The sequence below is a fragment of the Delphinus delphis genome, chromosome 1, assembly GCF_949987515.2.
Source record: "Delphinus delphis chromosome 1, mDelDel1.2, whole genome shotgun sequence".
NCBI classification, from domain to species: domain Eukaryota; kingdom Metazoa; phylum Chordata; class Mammalia; order Artiodactyla; family Delphinidae; genus Delphinus; species Delphinus delphis.
In genome coordinates this window covers 92,780,976-92,800,462 of record NC_082683.1, presented here as the reverse complement: position 1 = coordinate 92,800,462, position 19,487 = coordinate 92,780,976, and positions in this window count along the sequence as shown.

Genomic DNA, 19,487 nt, shown 5'->3' with positions numbered 1-19,487 from the left:
CTGTCCCTCTTGGAGATCCTAGAGAAGAAATACTGAGGCATTGGAGAACATTAATCCTAGAAGAGATCACGGAATTCACCTAATTTTTCCTCCAAATTTATTAATAAATGACAAAATATGAATGTATACAGTTTGTCTCCAACTTTCCAATGTTTATACCTCATTTTATGTCTTTTTTGTAATTGCCTCAGTTAGTATATTTAAGACAAAGTTAAATAATAACAGTAACAGCATTTATAAATGAATATATACACTTGTATTATATTTATATTTTTGAATCCTATCAAATGGCATTTCAACATCTGTTGAGATATTTTTCTCCTTTAATCTATTAACGTTACACTAATTGTATAACATTGATTTAGTAGAGTTTCAATATGCTCTAAGTCTGTCATGTCCTTATCCCTCTTTTTCTTATGTAACTATTAGAAGCCAACAGTCTAAGTCATCTGTCAGCCCATATTTCCATTCCTGCACTGTTGTGAATATTGCCTAATGTCAAAACCCATGAGGAAGAGCCAACTAACTATTGAGTGTCTTGGACACTTGATCTCCTTGGTTTCACTTTCATCCACCATTCTTCAGCCATAACCTTGACTTTGTCATCACCAGTATTAGCACCTCATTCAAAATCTTGACTTATACCCACTGATTACCTTAGCACCTTCTATTATCCTTTCAGCTCAATATTCCATTCCAGCCTTTCTTCAACCTCACTGAGAATTTCTGATCTCTAACCTACCACCTTTAAGTCTTCATCCTTTTTCCTAACATGTCATGTTCTATTTTTTTCCTGGCTCAGCTTAGATGCCTTGATGCATCATTGTATCAGGTATCTTATAAATGTCATTAAATCCTATATCCCTCTATACTATTTGCCTGGGAAAACAACTCTAATAAATCCCAAGTATTCAATCATTGCATGTCTTTTTAGGAGCAGCTGAACAAGTTGGGTGGACAATATGTTGACTGATCACACTTTAAATTTAGGACCACACATTTCAAATGCATTCCTACATCATCCAACAATCCTACTGTATATTCCAAGAATATTTATCCTAAATAGTAGCTCAATACCTCTTTTCTATACAACTTTACAACTCACTTTCTCCTCACTCTCAGCTGATGATCTTGCTTTTTACTTCATTTTGAAAAGCAGAGTGAAAAGAAACTGTCTCATCTTCTTAGAAGTTTGCCTGCATATGAATATTTACTTTCTTCCTTCAATGAATGTTTCTGTCCCTATCTCAGACAGCTCCCTCTCTCAAATATGCACTGGATACCATAAACCGTTGCCACTAAAGGAATTTTTCCTGAAATATTCCCTTTCCCCGCATCATCAATATTCCCTTTCTACTGGATTATTCTTATCAACATCCATACAAGCTGTAATAGTTCCCATTTTAAAACAAACAGCTAATCAGAACTCAAAATAACAACAACAAAAACATATTATTACCCTCAGATTCCTCTTCAGTTTTCCCTTCCCCATTTCCTTTTATTCTATTTATTTATCACAAAAGTTTTTGAAAGATTTGTCTGAGCTGATTGAGTCTATTCTTCATATCTCATTTTCTCTTTAACCTACTTCTTATCCCAACAATTCATTAAAGCTACAAAAGTTAAGGTCATCAACCACTTCCATCCTCTCAAATTAAGTGATCTTCAGATAACAATCTCTCTATGAAGCATTTGACACTTTTTAAAAAACTTTTTATTTTATATTGGGCATTTGACACTTTTGATCAACTCCTTTTTAAAAAATTTTTATTGGAGTATAGTTGATTTACAATGTGTTAGTTTCAGGTGTACAGCAAAGTGAATCAGATATATATCTGTATCTATATATGTGTATATATTAATATATATATTTCTATATATAATATATATATCTCCATTATTTTTCAGATTATTTTCCCGTATAGGTTATTACAGAATACTGAGTAGTGTTCCCTGTGCTATACAATAGGTCCTTTTCTCCTGCCTATTTGTAATTTCTTCCTAGGGAAACCACCTTAGTCCTAAGGGCATTAAATTCCAATTATTCATTGATGACACCAATATATAAATACTTAGATTTCCTCTTTCCTGACCTCCAGCTTCACATATTCAGTTTCCAATTTGATAGTTTAAGATCGACAGACCTTAAACTGGAACACTTATTTCCCAGGCTCAAAGATCTATTCCTCCTACAGTTTTCCCAAACTCAATGAATTTGTTTTTCCATTGGAGCTCACTTAAATTCACTACTTTGTAATCAGTAAGAGAGAAAAAGATATCAAAAATTTATAATATTGTGTTGACCCTGAATAGTTCTGCCCTTAGACTGCTTTCTCATTTACCTTAGATGTAATCAAGATGAATCACTGAATAGTGAGTAATGCTTACAATAGTCACAAACCAACAAATTTCCCTTATTAATTTTTACTGAGTAATTCTTATACCTAGTTCATAAAACCTCTGATAACATATTCTGAACATTAACAAATCTAAAATTTAACAAACAGTTTTTCCCTCGAAAGTCACAAAGGCTGTAAACTAGATGGTGCTTTAGGAAATGTCCTATTTAAGAAAGAATAACCTGGAAACAGTGTGCTGAATTATGGTAGGAACTATTGGAGAGAAAGATGTTTATAAAGCTACTGAATCTAGTAGTGAGAACATAGAGATCTTTTCAAGGATGTGGTAATTACTTATCCCTTAACTTGGTTAATAACCCTTCATTGAGTTTCTATTATTTGTCTCAGAGTGTGTCACTCAAGTTGTACTACCAAGGACTGGGTTTGATGTTTGGCAAAAACCTCATATAAATTTCAAAGAAATTGGTTAACTAAAATATGTTAAATGAATCCTTCTCTAATTACCAGGGGGTGTCAAGCTGGTGGTGGCGAGGTGTTCAGCATGTAGGGAGTTTTATGTTTTTCCAGTTTCCTAGATGGAAATGTATTGACATTGGTGGTGATGAAATTCTGCTTCCCAGGGTAAGATCTTACCAGGATGTGGGCAGCAGAGATTGGGGGTTTAAAAAACATCCTCTTATACTCCAACTGTGTCATCCTGAAACTCCATTACTTGCTGCAAAATTTGCCTTTTTCAAGCCAGAATGCTGGATCTAATACCTGGATCTTAAACACAACTTATTATGCCATCAGCATTATCCAGCTACATTGCTCAGTGTTTACATAATGATGACGAAGACTTCCATATACACCATTGCATCAGGACTATATACAGATGGTCTGTCTGTAGGCTTGCATAAGCAGTTATTTACAAGGCCTAGAAGCAACTGATCATGGCATTCCTTGACAGGGCTCCCCTTAGCTAAGCATTTTAGAAATACACAAATAAACACTTTCTAAGGTACTAAATTAATGCTCAGCATAGCAAAGATTGAATAATATATATAGGAAACAGAAAATATTTTTGGAGTAAAGCAGATATGTTCAATGCATGTTTATTATCTTAATGTGCTATTATGGGGTTTAGAAACATAGGCTATGTTGTATAGGAGGGAAAACTTTATTATTGAGAGAGAGTAGATATCAATGCAAGTTTTGAGACCAGTGCTGCTTGCTGAGATTTAAACATATTTTATGTCTAAGGTATCTGCAAGTCTGAATTAGAAACTCTCCCTGAACCTTGGTTGCATGACTATAAAACTGATTTACTAATAGACATAAGAATCAATAACTCCTTTTCAAATAAGAACAAATAATATGTGTGAATAGCTGAGTGCTATACTTTATGTTTGGAGGTCTATCTCACTGCAAACAGTATTTCTAAATGCTGGAACTTGCCATTCAATTATGGAATTAGTTGATATGGTGAAAGATCAAAAAGGGAGAGAATTCTCAGTTGAGAATAATCTAAGTAGTTCCTTCTATATTTTGTGTTCAATAAAATATCTGAAGTACCTAAAACTTTACAAAATATCTAGCTTTTCTTGTTTTTGTTTTTGAATAGTAAATAAAATTAGTTGGAATATCAGAGATACTTAGTATCTTTGTAAAAGAAAATTTCCATTTTTCTTGTTAAATGTAATTCTAGAAGTTTTCAAATACACCCAGAAAAGTATCCTTTGTCTCCTTCTCTCTGTCTCTCTTTCTTACACACACACACACACACACACACACACACAGTTTAGGAGGAGGCCAGAGACTCTGACATCCATGTCCTGACAGATTGAATCAAGGACTGTGATTCCATGGCTAACTCATGGATCATGATGCATTAGCATTCTATGGGCTTTATGAGTTAGAAAAAGACAGTCTAGCACCAGATCTATTTAAAGACTAAAAAGTTTTGAGATATGGATTTTTTAAATGGTAAATCCATCTATTTCTAGTACTGTGTTTTTAAATAGAAAAATGTGTGTTGAATTAATTCAAATGCCTTTTCATCAACTAAAAATAATAACAATAGCTTCTCTACTTTGACATATTGATAGAACAGATTAAGGCAAAAGAGTCCTCCTGTAAAATACCTTCAAGTTTATAAAGTGAACTGTTCTTAAATATGGTGTTTTACTGTTTATGTGTCTTTTAGAATTCAGATTGGTAGTATTCTAGATAAAAATATTTTCATCAATTATATTTGTTTGGTCTGTAATTTTCTGTTTGTGAGTGTATTACCCTGGTTTGATGTCAACATTTTGTTAGCTTCACAAATTTAAAATTCTAATACATAGGTAGTAAATGACCATTGAATTATCTGTACAACCTATAACTCCTTCCAATGATCCACTCTCCGACTAGATATGGAGATTGATAACCATGTTTATTTTATATTACTTATCTCTGTCCATAACTTTTTGGATCAAGATTGATCCATTCAGAGTCTCTCTCTTAAGAACTTAGAAATGGGATTCAAAGACATTAGTCAGTTTTCCTAGTTTCTTGAAATTAGAACAAATAAATTCTAGTGCTGAAACTGACTTTGAGGTCTCAAGTACTGAATTAGAAAATACAGGTCTTCACACATCTGCCTAAGTAGAGACAATATTTCCAACCTCTCTTGTACCAGATGTTGCCATGTATTAAATTCTCACCATTGAAATGTTTGCCTTGGTCTTAAGACATTATGATACCTCTGTCTCCATGCATCCCTAAGTGTTGGAACATAAAGATACCCATAATCCAGCCTGAACTTCAGAAGACAATATCAGAGAGTATACAGAAATCAGAGTTTTGAAACAATCTGGGTCTTTGAATGACTGCTGACTTGAGCTGCTCACTTTGGGACTTTTATATCTAAGAGGAAAAAATATATATATCTTTTTTCTAAGCTCCTCTACTTTGGGCCTCTTTTTTTTAACAGCAGCTTAGCCTTTATCCTGAGTAGGACAAGCATATGAAATAGCAAATAATATTACACAGAAGGAAAGTAGAAAATGAAGCAGACTGAGGGAGAAACAGAAACTAGAAAGCATATGAATCCAAAGGGATAGTCTAAGAGATAAGTACTCACTTCTATTGACATTTTTCCTATTTCTTTTTAATTTTTGTATCTTGAACTAAGTCTAACAGAACTGCTTCCCATGGTTAGGCTCTGTATATTAGAATAAGTTCCTCTTTTTCATTTAAGCTAGATTGAGTTTTCCTTCCAAAAAAGTCATTACTAACTCAATATTTGATCCAAAGTCTGAGATTGCAAGTAACACACTCCAGAACCATGCCTGGATGGGGAGTAGAGAGAATGAAGTTTCCTCTATCCTGGCTTGTGAAACTGACTCCATCTATACATTAACCAAGTGATTTTCCACTGCCATTGGCATCCAGATGATATGCCCTCATAAAATAACATTTTAGGGGACTTAGAAGCCAAATACAATCAAATTGTTTTGATTAGATTTCTACATAGTAGAAAAGAGTCCAATTAAATTCCAGAGTTCCTTTGGCTGAAAGTAGAGAGAAAGAAAAATAGATTGATGTCCTGAAATTATTGATATCCAAATTAATTACATTTATAATAATTATAATAATAAAGACAGCATATATGCTTGATTCATGGGAGCCAAATCATTTACATACACTGTCTTATTTAGTTTTCACAAAAATTCTAAAGAGATAGATTCTTTTATCATTTCTTTTATACATCTGAGTAAACTGAGGTGTAGAGTGTTAGGAAATGGGCTCAGAGTGTTAGAGATTGATTTTATTCCAGTTCTGATTTATTCAACAACTACTACACTTTTAACCATTGTGCTATATTGGACATGATCAAGAAATTAACCATGTGCTTTGCTGAACTAAAGTGGCTAAATTCTCTGCTTCTATTTGTGCTTGTGGCACAGGCTGATTCCTGACTGAAAATGAGTGAAATTCTAGAAATATGCATGGGAATGGTTATGAAAATTGGTGGAACCATGAAACAATAGACCCCAAATACTTTCTGTAACTCTGCTGAACTCTCCATGTAGAATGTAGACATTAACCCACATTCTGTAATTAAGGCACATTCTACCACTCTGCCTTGCCACTCTACAAGACTATTTTGAAACGTCAACTCTGTTCTAGCTAATTGTTTTCCATACACATTTCTACACTAAAGTTATTATGAATCACTAAAAGAAGCTTCCAAGTACTGTGTTTTTTTTATCCCATTAAAAAAAAACCCAAAATGTTGAAAGTTGCTAAGAGAGTAGATCTGAAAAGTTCTCATCACAAGAAAAAAGATTAACTATGTGAGGTGACTGATGTTAACTAAACGTACTGTGGTAATCACTTTATAATGTACACATGTATAAAATCATTGTGTTTTATAACTTGGATTAATATAATATGTCAATCATATCTCAATAAAACTGGGAAAAAAACAAATATTATTAAACATGGACTTTGCTTGATACAAACCAAGAGAACAGAGAATTTTGGTTATTCAGGCTATTCCTAAGCTAGTTTATGAGTACAAAGGACAGCAATACAAGCTAGAAGCTACCTGCTACAAACCCCTTAGTGTTACTGACCTCTTCACTGACACTGGAAAGACTGGGTAAGGAATAATTTTATCAGTTGTCAGTACCCAGAGCAACCAGATTTGCTGACCAACAAAATCATCCCCCCAAACAAACAGGTGTGTCAACACAATGAGGCCCATGAATGTCACAGGCTCTATCACTTATCTCATTATATCTCCCTGTAGAATGTAAACATCTCAACCAATGATCAGTATGTGTTGCTGTTCTATCAGTTTTATTCATTCCAGCTTTTGAAATGGAAATTGTTATTGCAGTTTGGCTGTTCTCCCTTCCCTTGTATTTTGTATACAAGGCACAATGAATATCTGGATATCAAGGCACAGTTTATCAAATTTCTAAAAATTTACTAAGCAAAGAAAAATTAATCTGAAAAGATTGTTATAAAACAGATACCCTTCATAACCTATATCCTATGTTAATAGGTTTATGGTATAGGACCTGTGTGTATGTGTGTGTATTGCACACTAAAGTTTAAATACTCATTTAAATGATTATGGTAGATAGACAGTGAGTAGTTCTCAGCAGGATCAGTTTTAGTTCACATCAGGGAAGAAAATAAAAGTTCTAGAAACAGGAGAAAATAACCATGTTTGAATGCAGAAAGTTGTATGTATTTTCCAGCAGTCAAGAGTTTATTGGTGTAATAGAAATAGTGAATATATCACTATTATATTTACTATTTATGTCACTATATTGCTAGATCTAATTGTTAATCCCAAGCAACATTTTACTCAACTGATTGTGCCCTTCCCTTGAAATTTTCTTTTTTCTTTTTTTTTGCTTGACTTTCAGATCGGCACAGTTCCTTGGTTTTCTTTTTTTTTTTTCCCCCACTAGTCAATCCTTCTCAATCTCCCTATTATTTTGAGTACTGTATCTCCTCTACTTTGAGCACTCTGACAATAAGGCTTACAGTATATGACTCAATCCCACAAGCCATGGATGGTTAAGCGTTCAGTCCTACTCCCAAGAATTTAGAATGCATTCTTTTTTTTTTTTTTTTTTTATCTTTTTGCGGTACGCGGGCCTCTCACTGTTGTGGCCTCTCCCACTGCGGAGCACAGGCTCCGGACGCTCAGGCTCAGCGGCCATGGCTCAGGGGCCCAGCCGCTCCGCAGCATGCAGGATCCTCCCGGATCGGGGCACGAACCCGCGTCCCCTGCGTCGGCAGGTGGACTCTCAACCACTGTGCCACCAGTGAAGCCCTAGAATTCATTCTTAAGTGATCACTCTCTGCTAGTTGTTTATCAGAACTAAATCTTCACATTTGGGGCCACATTTGGCAATATGTTTTTGACAGGCAGAATTTTGAGATGGCCACAACGATTCCCATTCTCTGATGTATACACATTGTATAATCTCACTAAGGCTCAGTTCTTGGACTTCATTCCTCTTTCTACCTACACACACTTTGTGATCACTTCCTGTCTCAAGGCTTTAGATATCATCGACATGACTATTTTTCTGAAATATATATCTTCATCTCAAATCTCTCTCTGAATTCCATTCTTGTACATGCCTCCTTCACATTTCCACTTAGATAGCTAATAAACATCTCAGATTTAATGTATAAAATATAAGACTTCTGATATCCCCATAGGCTTCACCATCTCAATACATGGAAATCTTTTTTTTCAGTTGTTCAGACCTTAAACTTTAGTGTCATTTTTAACTTTACTCTTTGTCTTACATATACAAAAAACTATGCAGAAATCTACTTGGTTTTTCCTTCAAAATGGATCTGTAACCTGGTCACTTTTCATCACTACTATAGCTACCATCTTGTTCTAAGCCACCATCATCTCTCAGCTGGCACCTGCAATAGTTCTGAACTGGTGTCCTTTCTTCATCCTTTACCCACTTAGACCCTCCTTTTCCAAAGTAAAACTCAAAGTCTTATAAATCTCCAGCAACATGGTCTGGTTTCTCATTACCTCTTTGATTTTACTTCATATTACTCACTCCTAAATCATTCCTATCCAGCCACACTGGTCTGTTTGCTCTTTCTTGAACATGTTAAATATGTTTCCTCTTTAAAGCCTTTAACTGAACCATTTCCTTTCCTTGGAATGTTTCTCCAGATAATCTCATGGACTACTTCTTCACCTCCTTCAAGTCTTTACTTAAATGTCATCCTCTCATTGGAGTTTATCCTGACAATTCACTACATTCAAATACAATCATATTTAAACATTCCATTGCCTTATCCTATTTTTCCATTGCTCTCACTGATTTCTAAACTACAATATATTTTATGTATGTGTACATACATTATTTATTATCTGTCTTTATTCACTCGACTGTAACCTCCACAACATGGACTTTTGTTTGTTTTATTTTGTATCTTCTCTTCAATGACTTTAACAGGGCCTGGCAATAACAAATGTCTGACATATAAATTAAACCATAGATAATTTTCTTTTAAATTCTTCTATACAGGAAAAATTCTGTATTGTTCAAAGTGAGAAAAATAAAAACCATTCTAAGCATTCCAAACAAATGTGTCTTAATACATGGAATTAGTTTATAGGTGACAGAAGGACTGAGGACCCAAAGAAGGGATGGTGGGACAACTTAGGAATTACAACAGCAGGAAGACCAAGAGACAAATAGAAGAGGTAGTGTTATGAGATTCCAGAAGCTGATCTCTCTAAAGTGAGCTAGAACCACATTGAAAGCAACAGCTTATAAGAACTGGGACTACAGAAGCTGGAGCCCTGGAGGAGGAGCCGTCAGTGCTGGAGACACCCTCCAAAGCAGAGCAAGAGAGGGAGAAATACTATGGTTCTCTCTTTTTCCCACTTCCCAGCCTTTCAGTGAGAACTTACTATTGGCAGAAATTGCCTAAAGAAAGTTTGCAGGGGAGTCTGGGAAATGAAGTTCTCTGCATTAGTGAACACAGCAGGGAAGTGCTAAGAATGTATCTTAGAGAAAACAGGCTGCAGCAGCCATGGAAGTACACCTGTCAGATCACTGATTGCAGGGAACATAATTAATTGGTGAAGAACTCCAGCTTCTGTGCTTCTGAAATAACTATACCTTCATGAGCTGTTCCCAACAAATGTCAGCTTGTGGCAGAATTACTATGTCAGACCCATTCCTGAGAGATGAGCAGCCCCCTTGATGGTGACTTTGGCTTATGGGCACTTTGACAAAATTTTCTTAGAACTGAAACACAGTCTAAGACTTTTGCTATTCATTGATTCTTTCCTCTTCCTTTTTCCCACAGTGGTTAGAACCTACATCATGGTCCAACTGGCTCTTCCAGTCTCCTTGGGCTCATTCTGCATTTTTCCTTATGGTGTTTCCCAATAAATCTCTTGCATATTAAATTCCATTTTTTATGTCTGCTTCTCAGAAGACTCAAAATAACACTCAGGCAAAGATACAAACAAATACATTTAAAAGACATGCAGGGCTTCCCTGGTGGTGCAGTGGTTGAGAGTCCACCTGCCAATGCAGGGGACACGGGTTCGTGCCCCAGTCCGGGAGGATCCCACATGCCGCGGAGTGGCTGGGCCCATGAGCCATGGCTGCTGAGCCTGCGCGTCCGGAGCCTGTGCTCCGCAACAGGAGAGGCCACAACGGTGTGAGGTCAGCATACCGCAAAAATAAAATAAAATAAAATAAAAGACATGCAGCAAACTAGAAGTAACATAAAATCAAACCAAAGATGTTAAATGAAAAATAACCCTACAAATATGGAGAAAGAATATAAACAGTGAGTTCACAGAAAATGAAATACAAAATGACCAAAAATGATGCAAAATATTTAATTTTTCTAACCATTAGGAAATAGCACCTACATTTATAATGAGATATTTTTGACTAGTCAAAAAATAGAAAACATTGATAATAAACATGAGAATAGTTTAGCCACTTTTTTATATGGCTCATAGAAGTATTAATTGTTATAATCCTTCTCTATGCAAATTTGTCAATAACTACTGTATTAGTTTGAAAGAGCTGCCATAACAAAGAACTGCAGACTGGGTGGCTAAACAAAAAAAATATATATTTTTTCATATTTCTGGAGACTAGGATTCTATGATCTAAATGTAGGCAGGTTTTCTTCTGAGGCTTCTCTCCTTGGCAGGCAGATGGACAACTTCTCACTATGTCCTCATGTGGCTGTCCCTCAGTCTGGTGTTGCCTGTATCCCAATCTCCTCTTCCTATAAGGAACCATTCATATTGGATTAAAGCCCCACCCATAGGATCTCAGTTTTCCTTAATTATCCGTTTATAGGCCCTATCTCCAAATAAACTCACATTCTGAGGTACTGAGGGTTGACTTTAATATAAGAATTTGGGGGACAAAATTAATCCCATAACAACTATCAAATTTAGGCCATACTCTTTAACTCAGGGACTCCATGGGAATACAGTTTGTAGCTCCCTTCCTTAGGGAATGAACCCTTCCTCTAAACCATAGCAATCTTTTCTATCTGCGCTATTTCAGGGAGGGGGTGTGCCCATGCTCTCTTTCAGTCTTCGTGACTCAAGTCTGAAGACCAGAATATGCCACCTTCTTACCCACAATGATTGCTTCCCATTCATAACCTTATATGTCCCCTGGACACACATGACTCAGACTGGACTAATCAGTGTCATTACTGGTTCTTTCCAAAATAGTTTGGAAATTTACTCTTTTTTCTTGGATATTGGCTTGGACAGCTGGATACAGTCTTCCCACCATTGTGAAGGAATCTATCTCAGAATAACACCAAATAGAGAAAAGCAGAGAGATGGATGGACAGATGCCTGATGACATTGTTTAACCTGTAACTCTAACAGTTCTTGAATTACATGAACCTTTTGGTTTCCCAATTACACTAGTCTACAAATTGTTTTTGTTACTGAGCTATTTTAATTGCATTTTTGTCATGTGCAACCAGCATCCTAACTAATACACATGTACTCAAAGTTTTAATTCCAAAAATGTTCACTGGAATATTGTTTTCAAAGTTAAAAAATGTTAATGATTTGAATTCCTTTAATTCCTGGATTATTTAATAAATTGTGTTATACCTAGACTGTGGAATGTTTGCGTCTATAGCAGTGACATGTAAAAACAATAATATATTTATTAAATAAAGAAAGCAATTGTCAAATAAAAGCATAATCCTACTCATATGTGTATAAATGTATATGTAAATATATAAAGTATGGATATAGTGGTTATTATGGCAGAAGGAATGGGATTGGAGTTAGTTTGGAGATGAAGTAAGAATTTCATCATTTATTACTTATGCTTGCATTTTTTTCTCTTTCTTTTTTTTCATTTAACATATACTCCCATAATACTTTTTAAATGATACTTTTAAACTTCTGAATTACTCCAGCTCACACTGCCAGTGTATTCAGCTGGTGTGTAAGAGATGCTTATAGATACATGTATTTAAGGTCATAGTAGGCGGAATGATGCCCCTGCCCCCACCAAGATGGCCACTCCCTAGTCCAAGGAACCTGGGAATATGTTACCTAACATGGAAAATGGGACTTTGCAGATTTGATTAACGTTAACGACAACAAGATGGGAAGATTAGCTTGGATTATCTAAGTTGGCTCACTATAATAACATGGGTTCTTAAAAGCAGAGAACCTTTCCCACCCACAGAGAGAAGGCAGCATGATTAAAACTCCACACATTATTGCTGGATTTGAAGAAAAGGAAGGGGACATGAGCTGAGGAATTCGTATGATATCTAGAAACTGGTAAGAAAAGAAAACAGATTATTCCCTAAAGCCCCCAGAAAAGAATGCAGCCTTGCAACCTGAAAACATTTTGATTTTTGCCAAGTCAGACCAGTGTTGGATTTCTCACCTACAGAAACATAAGCTAATAAAGCTGAATTAGTAAAGCCAAGTTTGTGGTTCTTACTACAGAAGAAGTTTTACAGAATTTACTATAAATGATATTAAAACTGCAGTAATTATCTTGACAGCAGCATCATTTTGTTCGTTCTCTATTTTGTGCCTCTTCTGTATGCCCAGGCCCTCCCTATATCTCATTATTATAGAAAATCAGTGTCTACAGAAAAGCAAGATGGGCTCTGTTCAGTGTGCAGATGAACATAAACACATCATGAATGTTGGAGTATATGCTTCACCTTGGATCTTAAAGTAATTAAATAACTTACATGCTTGAACTTCAAATTGTAGAACAGTTCATCAATAGGCAGTCAAATAGGAAAATGACCTAGATTTAAAAATGGAACAAGGCCCAGATGGATTCACTGAAAGGCTGCAGTTCTCCTCTAAAAGTGCAGACACAGATTGTTAATTAGATATAAGGGAGCCATTCAACAGAAATCAAAACTGCAAAAAATAGTTTCATCCCAATTCTCTTGTGAGCAGGAAATTGTTCTTTAAGTAACTAAAGTAACATGAGCTTAGGGAGGAGAAAATTAATTTTGCAGCTGCATTTATAATGAATATAACATTGAAAAGAACAGAAACAAACCAATGGCAGACAACTTTATAACACTTTGAGATCGTAAGATTGAAGAATGCCTACATAGTGACATATCCGTTAAAATCTCATTTATAGATATATTAATTAGATGAAGCAGGTAAGAAAGATTAGAAAAAGATGAAAGATAAGGCTTCCCTTTTATAGTGAGAGTGTTCAAGTAAAGGATATTTGTTGTGATTGTAATAATGATAATAATGAAGACTACTGCCTACATCCTCAGATACCACATGATCAGTGTACACAAAATTAAGAAATCACACATCTTAATTACTGTTGGAAAAGGAAGCATAATTATCAAATTAAATACTGAAAATATATTCATGATACAAGCGGTTGATTTTCTGCTATTTTGCTTTAAACTGTAGTATATAATTTGAACATAAAAGAGCTTGACTCTATCGTTAGTTACCACTATAAGATATTACTGTGTATGTTAATAGTTCCTAATTATTATTTATTTACTATTTCATTACATATCATGGAGCTTCAGAAATTCTATTACTTATTAGCCTTTTGAAATTCCAAGAAATCACACTCGTTGTCTTCAATGAGCTCAAAGACAAATTTTAGCTTTTCTTTCTGCTCCACATCTTTTCCAGTCTTTCTTTCTTATCTTACGTACATAATCTCAACCACTTCCTGTATAATTGTACTCTTCTTTTTCAGAGCTTGGTTGTCTGCTCTCTTCTCCTTCTCCTCCCTCCCCTGTTCCTTCTCCTCTTCTCTTCCTCCCCTTCTGAGTTTGAGCATCTACTACATGTTAGATACTATGCTAAGCATGGAGGATATGCAGATGAATAATAACCTCAATGAGCTAACATTCTTTGCCAAGACAGGCTAATAAAACCAGAAATTATAATGGAAGGTTGAAAGTATCATAAGAGAAAATGCTATGGGAACACAGAAAAGAGACAGAATACCTATGGGAGTCAAGTAAAACTTGCCAAAAGGGATGATGCTTGAATTGGGGTTTAATCAACAATAAGGTATATATGTTACTCCCAAATTCTTAATTTATCCCTCCCCCCACCTTTCCTGCTATATGTAAAATAGATAAACAACAAGGACTTACTGTATAGCACAGGGAACTATACTCAAAATTTTATAATAACCTATATGGGGAAAGAATCTGAAAATATATATAAAACTGAATCACTTTGCTGTATACCTGAAACTACTGGAAGTCCCAAGATAAATGCTATGGATTGAAAGGAGAATGGGAGGTCTGGAAGGGGAGGGTAGTTCAGGAAAAGAGAATGAGAGGGAACAATTAGGGAAGTAATAACATGAGCAAACATGGAAACTAAGATAAGAGAGCATATCAGTAAGGAGGAAATTTTAAGAGTGGCAAATGCTTTAAGATACCACATAGAATCAAGAATGAAATATGTTCATTGTATATACGGACACGGAGGTCACTGGTCAAAGTGCCTTTTTGTGGATTTTATATAGTGTGTGTGTGTATCCATAAACACTTTATAATTAATTTAACTTTAATTTAAAATAAACTCAATTTATACTATAAGGTTCTAATACTAGTTTTGAGTTTATTCCTCAATAAGAAATTATAAAAATAATCTACCTTAATATTTTCAATTTTGAACTGACTTCTTTTGGTTTTACATTTGATCTCAGGTTCACAAAATTAAATAGACCATTACTTTCAGAATTAGAATACTGCTTTTTTCCCAAGTAGAATCCCTATATATTTCTTTATTTTCTTGTTTATCTTTCTTTGTCTCATTTTCCCTCCCCCCATTCTTACCAAAAACTTACAGATATCTAAGTTTGTCTTAAAACTATTTATAAATCCTTTATTAAAAAAGAATGTTCTTCATGATCTCATGTCTATAAAATTACATTAATGGCACTATAATTGTGTTTCATTTTTTGTCTTAATATTGGCCTTTAACACATCTTCAGATCCATGTTGATATCTGTAGACATAATTTATTTTAACTGCCGTAAGATATGCCATTGTTTCTTTATAACTCATTTTATTTATTCATTAATTTACTGCTGAACACTTAGATTGTTTTCTTCTCTTTGCTATTACAAAATACATACACAAACACATGCACACACACACATACAGAGTCATGAACATTCTCATATGTGTCTTTCTATTTACTTGGCTGAAGTTTTGCTAGGCTGTGTAAATATTGGGGTATAGAGTTTCTGGCTTGTAGAATATGTATAATTTAAGGTTCACTAAATACTTGCAAAATTATTTCCAGAATGGCTGCATTCATTTGTATAATCTTTCTTATGCTAGAGCCTAAGGACTTTTATTATAATTTGGAGAATAATTGTATGTTTTATATTCACAATTTCCCATGATTTACGTTTAGTTTCAAGTCTTTCTTAAAAGATTTCTCAGTAGATGTGTTACCATGGATATGCTCTGAAAAAAAAATCAGATTTCATACACACAATTCTTTTTATTTAGTCCTTTGAGCTATCTCTTTTATTTTACATATGTATTTATTAGCATAAGTGTGTATCATTTATTTTACTTTTAGACATCTTATCTCTTTTATCTAAACATTTTGTGTTCTGCTCAGGACTACTGTATGTCATGCAGTTAGAGGAAGTGTTTATTATGGTGTTCTCTAGAAATAGATTGGAGAAAAGAACATGTGTGTTCTTGAAATGCAGGGGAAAAGACTGGTGGATGTTTTAACTGAACTTTATTTATTCTTTTTTTTTTTTTTTTTTGGTTGTAAGCTCTCACTTAGAAGGAGAAAAGGTACAAAACATACCATTAAGCTTTTGATTCTAGAACACACTCTTTGTATTGTCTGCTGAGAAATCATTCTTATACTAAGGAATAGTCTGAGATTGATTTACTTTCACTACCAAATTTACCCATCTACAACCGAACAACAATAAAAACAACGTACCCACAGATGGAAAACTGAGTTGATCTACATTAGTTTCATGAGTTTCAGATAAATATTTGTTACATTAAAGTATCTCTTTTTTATCTCTCAGGGGTGAAAATGTTTTTCCAACTGTTTCCCCCAAATTTCAGCAGTATGAAGTAAAGCATAAAAGACATCAGGTTAAGATGCAGAAAGGAAGATTTTGTTCAATTTTCCCTCCCAGGTCTTATTGAAATTACTCATAGAATATTCAAATTTGAAAAAAAGAATCCTGCAACTCTGCTAAAAATTAGGGAAGGGTGTCATTTATATATAGGTATAAGGAATTAGTACTAAATACAGTGCATATTGAACTAGACTTGAAGAACTCACCAAGGATACCTTATACGTGCTTATTCTCCTAAGAAACGGTAGCATTCCAGGGAAGCTATGAGAGAATACCTAAGCAGAAGACCATTAAAAATTTCTGATCTGTAGTGGGATATGGAGAAAAGGGAAGCATTGAATTGAGATATGGAATCAAGGGAGCTTATGATTTGGCTTCATTTTTTCTTCTAAATCAATGTAGTATTCAAAAACAGTGGTTATGACTATATATCCTAATTTGGTCAGTGGCTAAAATAAACAGAAAGGCAGTCGGACGTAGAGCTGGTAACAGGTCTGGCTGGAGGCAGTAACAAAAAGGACGTGCCACAGGGTTGCCTAGTGGCAACAGGGTCTGCCCAAACAGAAAGGTGGACATAACCCTGAGCACCTTTGCTGAGGTTCACTCTTCCCAGAGAAGGAAAGATATAAGGTTCTTCTGTTAGGTTACTCTAGGTTTTCACCTCAGGTAGCTTGACCTTTGAATTGATAATACAATTTTGTATCAACCACCTCTCCAGCTAACATTTCTGTTTTGGATGGATCTGGGTGAGGCTTATCTAATAAGATGAGAAAGAGCAGTCTTTGGCTCTGACAGATGATTTAATGACATAAACAAGAAGTAGAAATTATATTTAGGATAACATCTGCCACATCATGTGAAATTAAGATATTTTTGCTTTCTCCTTGTTGTAAGTTTTGTATAAGTCTGGATATAGAAACTTATTTTTAAAGCCTAAAGAATAAATTACTGGGGGAGTGGGTTCAAAATTCCTTGACTTTTTGATATAAGTTAATTCAAATGATGTCTAAAACATGGTTCAAGAATAACAGATTAGCCTATTTGCCACACCAATAGGAAAAACTTACACACTAACTTTATAAATTCCCTGGAATCAATCAGATCCAAACATCCTTTTTTTGGGGGGAATTTTTTAAAAAGATCTTTGACTTTATTGCCAGTAGTTCTGGAAGTTCAGAGTGACATGATACATTGGAACATTTCCTCTGGGGCCCAGGAAAAGATATATTCATGTCTGGTTCTGTGTGATATAAGCCCATAAACTAAATGTGTGTCATTCTTCCTTGCTAGTAGAGACTGGCTTTTATCTTGGAGGTTAAAAATGCTGAATACACACCTTCTTCTGTCTTCTTTGTTGCTAAAGCAGGTAGTGGGACCAAATCCTGACCAGTGGAACACTGCTGGGCAACTTTTGGGAAATGTTTTCCTACACAATAAAGAGATATTCACCAAAGTGCCCCCTTTCCTCATGGTAAGCCATAATCGTTCCTACGTGTGATGCTCACAACTGTTGTAGTGATCTTATGTCTCAAAAGGGAGAGATCTCCAGCACACTGAAGATTGCAGAGCAACTGTATGCTTGATATATGATTGAGCATCTGTACACCTCTGGAAATTCTCTGCTCTGATCTTTTTGTTATATGATATAAGACATAACTCTTTATATGCCTGTTTTATGGTCTCTGATGATTCCCTGCCCTGATTTCACACTGGAGAAGACGAAGAATTGTTCTAGTTTTCAATATCTTCCAAATGCATCTTCAATGTAATCCCAAATGTCCTGTTCATCAGTTACTGGTTTCATAGTTTTGATTTCTCGATTCTGTCATCAGAAGTAGGGAGTTTACATATATATTAAATTATATATATATATATATTATATAAATAAAATACTATAAAATAATTTATATTTTTTCTGATATTAGAATTCCATATATATGGAAAAATATAATACAAATTGTAAATTTTAAAAAAGGAGATGGAAGAATATTAACATATAAACATTTATATTACAGCTCATGTTTTGTTTAACTCAAATTTAGTCTTACGTTTTTAGAGCTATAAACCTGGAAAATTTCCTCAATTATAGCCTGGTAAAAATCAGGGTAAACTATTCCACTGTAGGTTTTCAGAACGGCAAGTATCAAAGTTTCATGAACGTATATGTGGTAAACATTTGAAACAGAGCTCTGTATCACTATGTTTGTGATGCAGATTCTAACAGCAATATACCAGGGGATGAGAAGAAGCAGGTGAACTTTTCCACTTGGTGCAAATGATATCTCTGAATAGATCTTTCTAGTCTTAATATTATTAAACAGAGAAGAAAAGGCTAAATCTTTTAGCCTGTGAAAAGATTCCACAATGGCAAAAAAGAAAAAGAAATATGGTTATACCATTCAAGAATAAAAAAAGGAAGCTTTGAAAAAAATCTTGCTCTAAGACAAAAGAATAAATGTTAGACTATATCTGTGTTTTCAACATAATTCAATATAACTTGGATTCTCTGTAAGAAGAGATGAAATGTGGAATAAATGACATGACAAAAGTTCTGGCTGAGAGTTAGACTGAAATAAAACAGAGATGGATGAGATAGGGAAATATTGAAATTAAATTAAATGTAGCATCAGGGAGAAAAATCTCTTTAGGAAAAGGAAATAACAGAGAGTATGAATAACACTAGGGAGACCTCAGAGCACTGTGGAATGGAAGCTATAGTAAAAAATACAATAGATGAAAGTGAAAGCATGTCACATGTCTGCAGACTGAAAGTGTTCAACAGGGCTCCAGGGAAGATTAATGGAAGCATACAAATGTCTACATAAATTATGGTGACCTTGTGTAAATTAAAAAAAAAAATACAGAAATAGTTTTACAAAAATCTAAGCAGAAAGTTTTAAAAATGAAAAGGGAGAAAACTGTAGGATATCAGTTTACCACAAGAAAGAAAATTAGGGCTTCTTTTAATATTCTCACCTATAAT